A 7296-nucleotide genomic window follows, 5' to 3' on the forward strand; every position below is an offset into this window, starting at 1 on the left:
AGATATAGTAGTGTGTATCTGTTACTCCCAAACTCCTAATTTATTTCTCCCTACCCCTTTCCCCTTTGGTATCCATAAATTTGTTTTCTATGTCTGTGGGTCTGTTTCTGTTTTATAAATAAATTCATTTGTATCTTTTTCTTAGATTCCACATATAAGTGATACCATATGATATTTGTCTTCCTCTGTCTGACTTACTTCACTTAGTATGATAATCTCTGGGTCCATCCATGTTACTGCAAATGGCATTATTTCATTCTTTTTTATGGCTGAGTAATATTCCATTGTATATACATAACACATCTTCTTGATTCATTTATCTGTTGATGGACATTTAGGTTGCTTCCATGTCTTGGCTATTGTAAATAGTGCTGCTATGGACATTGGGGTGCATATATCTTTTCAAATTAGAGTTTTTATCTTTTCCAGATATATGCCCAGGAGTGGGATTGCTGGATCATATCGTAACTCTATTTTTAGTTCTTTAAGGAACCTCAGTGGGGATTTTTTTGTTGATCTTACATTCTAATGGCAAAAGGCAGTTAATAAACAAATAAATATATAATATGTCAGGTGGTAAAAGTATTAGAAAAAAATAGTAAAGCAAGTAAGGTGAAAGAGAGAGGTAGGAGGTGGGGCGATGCTGTTTACAGTGTTATCAGGGAAGCCACCTATGGTAGAGTGAGTTTGAGGACCCCTAAAGGGAGGGAGGGAGTGGGGGAGGCATTTGGAAGTCTGGAAGAAGAGGTTGCTGGCAGAGGGAACTGCAAGGGCAAAGTCCCCAGGGTGGAGTAAGGGAAGAAAGTGTTGGGTGCAGCTGGGGTGCAGAGGCGGAAGAGGTAAGTAATTAGAAATGGAATAGGCCATGTAGACACTGCGAAGATTGGCTTTTCCTTGGGAGAGGTGGGAAGATATTGGAAGTTTCTGAGCAAAGGAGTGACATAGCTTGCCTTCTGTTGTGGATGTATCCCTCTGGCTGCTGTGTGAAGTGGTCTCTGTGAGGAGGGCAGTGTGTAGGAGGCAGGTAGAAGCAGGACTTACGAAGCTCCTGCAGCAATCCAAGCAAGATATAATGGTGGCTTAGACAACGGTGGGAATGATGAAGATAAGAGAAGCTGTGCGCCCTTGAAAAGTCCTAGCCGTTGTCATTACATAGCTCTGAGAGTTCAAATTGACTTCTAAGCCTCAGTTTCCTCACCGCAAAATTAAGAGGTTGGGCTCATTCATCATTCCTTCTTAGCTCTTAGAAAGTTCTTCTGGGGCTTCCCTGGTGGCGCAGTGGTTGAGAGTCTGCCTGCCGATGCAGGGGACACGGGTTCGTGCCCCGGTCCGGGAAGATCCCACATGCCGCGGAGCGACTGGGCCCGTGAGCCATGGCCACTGAGCCTGCGCGTTCGGAACCTGTGCTCCGCAACGGGAGAGGCCACAACAGTGAGAAGCCCGCGTACCGCAAAAAAGCTGTGTAAAGGCCATCTAAATTTAAATGGTAGGTGCTGCTGAATGAAAATAATCTTGGGTTGAATCTTTCAATAAGTGGTTTTGTAGGGTGAAGAATAACCCTTTGATTTACATTGTCAATGGAGTTGAAGATACTCGGATTGCTTGAGATGTTCTTTACATTCCTAAAATTCTTACATTTTAGGAGCGTAAAGAACAGGAAGGTACTGAACCTGCCCAGAACATTTTAAACTGGAAAATTGCCTTTTATTCCAAAAATGCTTTGTTCCTTCTCAGTCATTCTATAGAACAGTTCATTTTCAATATGGAGAGCAGGGAGAAAGCCTAAGTGAATTTTTTGTTATAATTAAAGCTGAGCAGAGTCAAACTACCCCTGACAGGGAAATTCATTAGCAAATAAATGAATTATAGAGCTTGAATTTTTAAAAAGTTGTAGAGAGAAAGACAGGCAAACTTTGCTCTGGGCTTTGATTATGGGCATTTTTGTCTAAAAAGCTTTAACCAAGATTGTGACCCTTTTATGAAATGCAACAGTGAACTGTATTACTGCTAGAAACTACTAAAAAGGCTAAAGAAAGTCAGCATCGAAAAAGAAATATACACAGGTCTTTGAAGATAGACTTTGCTAAATGATCTTCCCAGATGAAAATAGTAGATCACGTCCTTCTCTCCTTCTCATTTAATATGTTTTATTCAAATGTAGGCATGCAGAATTTCTAATACTGTGGGGAGAATATGGCATTGACGTCAATTCAGCAGCCATGTTATGAGCATTGCTAGGTGCTGTGATACCCTGGACCAAGAAGAGATATATGAAAATGCATGGGTCTTGTCCTGAAGAAGCTCACAACTCACTCTGGGGTCCAATGTAGAATGCAGTGGGTAAGATAATAAAGGCCTCAGATCTACAACCTGAGCACTGAGTGGGGAGAGTCACTCCCATTGGGAGGATTAAGGCAGCTGTCTGGAGGAGCTGGCACATCTCTGACCACAAGCACGGCAGCCCCTTCCACCATCCCACCAAAGCAAGTCTGCAAAGACTGCACAGCAGCTCTATTCGTGGCCCGATTTCTAAACGCACTCCGCCTGGTCTGGTCACCAGCTGAACCCCTGTTTCCAGAGGCTGGTTTTGTCTCCTGCCCTGGTCCGGGTAGATATGTGCCTTCTTCCTTTACACTGTGACTGTGGGCCCCGATCCCCGAGGCCTGCCTTTGACTTTCAGACCACTCGTTTTCTGCGTATATATACACATTGGCAGCAGCAGGGTTTCTCGTCCTCAGCGCTATTGATATTTTAGGCTGAGAAATTCTTTGTGGTAGGGAGCTGTCCTGTGCATTGTAGGATGTTGAGCACTAGATGCCGGTAGCTGCCCCCCGGAAGTGGTGACAGTCAAAAATTCCTCAGACATTGACAAGTGTCAAATGTCCCTGAGTGGGGTGGGGAAAACTTGCCCCCAGTGGAGAGCCAGTTATCTAAAAGGTGCTTTAAGATTCCTGTTACTCATATATATGATGTGAAATCCATCTGATCTAATCTGGAGTAGAAACTTGCACATCAGAAACATTTGCCTTTTTATTTGGCAAGTCATTGCTTCCTGATATTACGGGAGCACTTTACAAATGGTTCCACAGAGAACCCCCTAAAATGAAGGAGGACCTGTGAGGACCCCTGCGGATGTAGCTGGCAGCTCAAAATGTCTGTAATATTGAGAAATTTGTGCGACTTTTGCACTCTGTTCAACAGTATAGCCATGTTTATTTTTGATATAAACATAATGTGCTCCCCACACCCATAAATACAGCAAAATTAAAGCATCTAAATGTTTACCCTGTTCATCTTGTGGCTTGATTCCCTCCCTGCCCCAGACCCCAAAAGGTGGCTGCAGCCCACTTTGAGGAAAAAGATAATGTACCATTTTACAGGCTGGTCAGGCTTTCAACTCTTCATAATTGTTTTCGTCAGGCCAGTCTCTGCTCAGGATAAATATTCACGTAGGCAGAAAATATACAAACTCAGCATTCTTTGGTTACCTCGTTAGGTAGGAGGGCAAATAGTTATCAAGCTATTTTTCTGTATTTCAGTACATGATTAAAGTTCTTAATTATTCTAGGAACTATGGTCACGGTTATCAAATATTATTTTAGACACACACAAAAATTTGTGTTGTACCAGTGTAATTAGGGGACAACCATAAAACTTGGCAGTCAATGCCAGTAGCTAACATTTCATTATTTTCAGTTTATTTATGAGGAAGCTAGAACCAGACTCCTGCTTGCGTTTTAATTACTTAGCGCAGGAAGGATTGATTGCAGAAAACCTCCAGACTGAAAAGGGTAATAATGAGCCCATTTCCCAGGAGGAGTTCAGGGCTTCAAAGGTATGCACTGCTTCCTACCCTGGGGATGTCACTGTGGGCCCTTTATCATGTCTGAGATGTCGTAGGAGTGCACCCCGAGCTGGCTCACTCCTGTGGAAGGTAGCAAGAGCCCTCGCCCAGAAAGAAGCACAAAAGAATGCTGCTTCCAGTCTTTGGAACTGGCAGCATGAGTGAAAGATATTTTAAGATACAGGGCTTTGTGCTGGGACTGAGAGCCAAGGATGTGCTTCTGTGCCTCCTCTCCAGCCTTACCTTTCAGCAATTCCAAGAGGCAGATCTGTGCTCAGCCAGCCTTGTACCAGTAAGGAATGGGACAGGCCTACGTGGCAGAGCCCCGGGCCTCATTTCACTCTTCTCATTATGCTTGATGTTTCTGTTTTCATCTGCTGGTTTATAGTCCTCCTTTTTATTGCCTCTGTGATTTTACTTTCTTGGTGTCAAGTGGCATAATGGATTTCTTAGTTTGGTAGTTTCGTGGAAACTCGTGTGGCTTGGCTGCGTGGAAGGAGATGAAGATTCAGAATTAACAGTCTGCTGGAAATCCTGACTAGTGGGCAGGAAAACTCAGGAGTCAGCCTGCCAGGTGGTCATTTGATTTTTAGAGGAAATGTGTTTGAGTGACACAGATTTCTAGATTTCTTAAAAGGTGAACCACACAGAGCAGGGATTAACACAGACAGCTTCTGAACAAACCACCATCCAGGAGGGACCTGGGAATTTAAACTGGGCATCCAAATTTGACTAACCAAAGAGATTCAGAGAAAACAGACTTCATTTATTTATTCAACAATTCTTTATTGAGCTGGGCTCCGTTTTAGTTGTGATTATGATCTTTCTTACTTTCTTAAAAGAGGCCCAAACAACCATATACATATTTGTACTTAAAATACTTGCCCTCCTTTTCCATATGAGTTTCTTCAGGGCATCTCTACTTCCTCATATTGTAGATTCCTCCCTGTACACTGCCTGTTCCATCTGACAATATTCAGAATGGGTCTAAGAGCTCTACTGCCAACATGGTAGCATAGCCCCCAAAATAAAAATAAAGTGTTTTGAATTCAGAGGCTGGTTTCATTCCACCTCCAAATGATTAATTTTTTCCATAGAGAAAGATTAACTAAAGAGTTGAAGAAAATGTTTTAAATTGCAGAAGTTCAAATTGGTAATCTACACTGATTAAACTCATCACATTTCATTCATTCATAACCTTGGCCTTGGTTGGCTCAGTGTTACTCTTAAACTTAAGAATTAATCGGAACTCTATAAATTCAGGGGGGTTTGGGGTTAGGCATGATTTTTCAAGATTGCCTGGTGTGTATTTGTGTATGTGTATGTGTGTGTGTGTGTGTGTGTGTGTAAGGCCAGTTGGAGTGGGGAAGGAGGGAAAATTCCACCTTTTCTTAAAAGCCAATCCTCATTTTAATACCAGGAATAGATAAAAGTAACTTCGGCGGCTTCCCTGGTGGCGCAGTGGTTGGGAGTCCGCCTGCCAATGCAGGAGACACGGGTTCGTGCCCCGGTCCGGGAAGATCCCACATGCCGTGGAGCGGCTGGGCCCGTGAGCCATGGCCGCTGAGCCTGCGCATCTGGAGCCTGTGCTCCGCAACGGGAGAGGCCACAACAGCGAGAGGCCTGCGTACCGCAAAAAAAAGAAAAAAAAAAAGTAACTTCGGGAGAGGAAGCAAAGTCGTTGTCTGTGCTTGTTTTTGATTCCATTGATTTTAATGCCAGCAAAAACTCCATCAAGAGAAGAGAAGAACCTCATACTTTTTTTTAGATGAGTGAGGCAGAGATACAAGTATTAAATTTTTATTCTTTGACACTTTCTCTGCTAACAGGGGTTCTCCTTGACACTGGTCTGGAATCTTCCCTCACACAACTCGATTCCCGGCCAGTTATGCCCACTTTACACATCAGCCTTATGGGCACTTTCCCCAGTAATGCCAGCTTCTCCCCTGGATAGGCTCCCCCACTTCATTGCCAACCCAGACTCCTCCCCCCTCCTTCCATTGGCTCTGGGCTCTCCTCCTGGGCAGGCTCCTCCTCCACAGCATGTCTTCAGTGAGTAGACTCTCAGGAGCCTGAAAGAGAAAATTTAAAACAGATAAACAGATTGCTTTCACAAATGGTCCTTCTCTGGAAGGCAGGAGTTGCTGTTTTTCAGGAGGCCAGTATGCATCCTTTTCTCTCTTAGTCACTGTTGACAGACTGGTGCCATAGCCAGGATAGGCCAGAAAATGTGTCATTCATTTCAAGCCAAAGTGATACAGCTAACAGTTATTCTAGAGAAGCTACAACTAACGGTTGGCTTTAGATGATTTATACAGATTATCCAATGTCAGGTGATATTCTATAATTAGAAATAAGAAGGGATGAGCTTAGTGAGAAGAGAGGATGGGTGGAATTTCTAAGTATGGGAAGGATGAGTGTTTCTTTAGGTCTAGTGGATGGTTTTAATCTACAATGTCGTTTATTCTCAGTGCCCTGATAGCAGCTTATAAAACAGCCACAGTTCACCCAAAAGCCCTTAGAAATTACTACACAGTGCTAAAATAAGGCATTGCCCGGGAATCTGAGAGTACCCACATCTTTTGTAAACTGTAATTCAACTCCCTTCTTCAATATTGAGTTCATGTTAAGTCAGCATGGTCTTTTAAAAACATAAATCATGTACCATCAACCCTTCTTAAAATCACCTGGTGAGGGCTTCCCTGGTGGCGCAGTGGTTGAGAGTCCGCCTGCCGATGCAGGGGACTCGGGTTCGTGCTCCGGTCCGGGAAGATCCCACATGCAGCGGAGCGGCTGGGCCCGTGAGCCATGGCCGCTGAGCCTGCGCGTCCGGAGCCTGTGCTCGGCAACGGGAGAGGCCGCAACAGTGAGAGGCCCGCGTACCGCCCAAAAGAAAAGGAAAAAAAAAAATCACCTGGTGGGTTCTCATGGTATTTAGGATGAAACCCTAATTCCTTTCCATGGCTTTTAAGGCCCTGTGGGGTCTGGCCCTCTTTCTCCACCTTCTCTTGGAGGCCGTACTCCTCTCCCTTGCTCACTCTCTTAAGCCAAAACTGGCCTCCGTGGGGTTTTCCCAACAGCAGAACACACTCATTCCTCAGGGTCTTTTCACTTGCTGGTCCTCCTGCCTGGAGCGTGCTTCCCTAGGCACTTTTTTGGTTTCTTATTCTTAAATTCTTCACTCAAATGTCACCTTCTGCGAGAGACCTTCCCTAATATACGCCCCTGCCAGGGTTCTTTTAGCGCATCCTCATCTTCTCCACATCTTACCTCAATCTTTAATTGTCTTATTACCTGGTGTGATCTTTCCATATCAGAGGGTAAGAGCCTTGAGAGCAGACTCTTGTCTTTCTAATTCATGAAGTGAAGTGAAATTGGGAGCAAAGATTTGTTGACTGAATGAATGAGTGAATGAATTAATTAATGAATAATGCACAGCCACACATCTGCGG

This window comes from Monodon monoceros, unplaced genomic scaffold (genome assembly GCF_005190385.1).
Source record: "Monodon monoceros isolate NGI ecotype Baffin Bay Population unplaced genomic scaffold, NGI_Narwhal_1 Super_Scaffold_19, whole genome shotgun sequence".
Lineage (NCBI taxonomy): Eukaryota > Metazoa > Chordata > Mammalia > Artiodactyla > Monodontidae > Monodon > Monodon monoceros.